We start from the raw sequence: 1916 nt of genomic DNA on the forward strand, positions 1-1916 counted from the left end.
TCGTAATTGGAAAAGAAAGGGTCTCATCAATTTCAAGAATTAGCACCTCTAAAATAGAATGACCTGCTTATGTATATGCTCCAATAAAAGACTTGCCCTTCTCAACCAGTTTCACTCCCCAAAATGGCAACTTTGAGAATTTATCAACTGGCTTAGTCCTTTGTTGGGAACAGCATTAAGTTCAGGCAGGGAACACCTTGTCTTGTAAGTTTCAGGCATTAGCGGCTTTTAAATAGTTTCTCACAGTCTTCAATTAGTTGGCAATGGTGTTTTTTGAAAAGATAAAATATTTTGGACACACAACCAAATCATTAATTATTTGTTCTATACATTGTTTCACCATTTCCCCAAAATGGACCCAAATTTTAAAAAATAATTTAAATTATTTATTTATTTTAGTTTGTATTTATTTATCTTTAGAAGGAAAGGGAAGAAGAGATGGAGAGAAATATCAATATATGGTTGCTTCTCATGCGACCCCTTCTGGGAACTGGCCCCTGCTGGGAACTGGCCTGCAACCCAGGCATGTGCCCTGACTGGGAATCGAACCACAATCTTTTGGTTCGCAGGCCCGTGCTCAATCCACTGAGCTACACCAGCCAGGGCTCCAAATTTTAACTAAAACAATCCTACCCATTTTCCTTCTTTCCCATTCCACCCCTCCGACCCCCAAATAGTCACCAGTAATAGTAAAAAAACTACACACATGCTATGCTGTAAAAATGCAGTTAACGCTATTGGGCAGAAAGCTATGGGTTGTGGAGATGCTTTTTGAAGATCTGCAGTATCTTTCTGCTCTCCCGCACCCCATTCTGAAAGTTTTGTCTTTCATAGAAGGCCCTTTGCTTTTCTCAGCAAAGTGCAGCATAGGTTGCCTTGAAACATCTTCATTCCTTTCCACTCGAATGGGTGTGCAAACTATACAATATGGAATGGCTTAAAAACATTTGGGCTGCCGTAGGACACAGAAACTATACTGGCTTGTCAAAGGACATTTTCTCAAGCCACCTCTATGGTGTCAAGACAAGTAGAACTCCTTCCCCACTCCACATGAAACCCACAGTCAGATGTGACAGGGGCTGGTACTCAGAAGAGTAAATTCTTGTCATCTTTTTTTTTTGTCATCATCCTCCAAGGGAAAGGAATGCCACGTCAGCCTTTCCTCATAGAAGGATATGACAACCTGGGTTGTCACTTGACATTGGCTTCCTTGGCTGGAAACAGGTTAGCCTCATCAAGGTTTTTCCATTTTATCAGAAACATGAATTCTGGACTGGAGTCTGTAGCTCCAATAATCCTCTCCGGCTCCAGACCCCAGGCAAAGCCTCATGGCTTTCCTGACTCTTCTTTCTTCTTCTTTGGTTTGCTCTCCTCTCCTTTATTTTCAGAATCAGAGTCAGCTTTGCACTTGCCTCCTTCTCATTTATCTGTCTTGTGTGCTGCTTTCTATGACTGTAGAAACTCAGCAGTGAGGTCGGGGCAATCCAGGGTCTCTTCTGGCTTCCACCTGTGGTCCTCATCTGAGAACCCCTTCCACTTGAGGAGGTACTCCACTTTGCCCTTTACCTCTCGATGGTGGAGAACTTTTTTCACCACATATTCCTCTTCCTCTTCTAGCACCTCCTCCACTTTCTTCTTGTTTTGTTTTTTCCCCATAGTGCCCACCAGCTTTCTAGCATAAAGGGTGACACTGCTCAAAGCATCGCCCAAGAGCACTAGAGGAATCGGGTCTGTGCTACTGGCACGCGGCATCAGGCAGGTGGGAGGAGTGGCGCCCAGAAAAGCAAAGGCCATGATCAAGCCCCTCACTGAAGTGGCATCCTGCAGGCCCCTGCCAACAGCCCTCCCCTCTGCTGAACAATGACTTGAACCCTTCTACCATCTCTTCAAGTTTGTTTTGCCAATCAGTGGAACTT

At 44.1% G+C, this 1916-nt stretch overlaps 1 pseudogene; it reads right to left on the reverse strand.

The window, feature by feature from the left end:
- Positions 1–1105: 1105 nt before the first annotated feature.
- Positions 1106–1686, reverse strand: LOC119062387 (chromobox protein homolog 1-like; annotated as a pseudogene).
- Between the last annotated feature and the right edge of the window lie 230 nt (positions 1687–1916).

Source organism: Artibeus jamaicensis, unplaced genomic scaffold (genome assembly GCF_021234435.1).
Source record: "Artibeus jamaicensis isolate MK-2021 breed Jamaican fruit bat unplaced genomic scaffold, CSHL_Jam_final contig_332, whole genome shotgun sequence".
NCBI classification, from domain to species: Eukaryota; Metazoa; Chordata; class Mammalia; order Chiroptera; family Phyllostomidae; genus Artibeus; species Artibeus jamaicensis.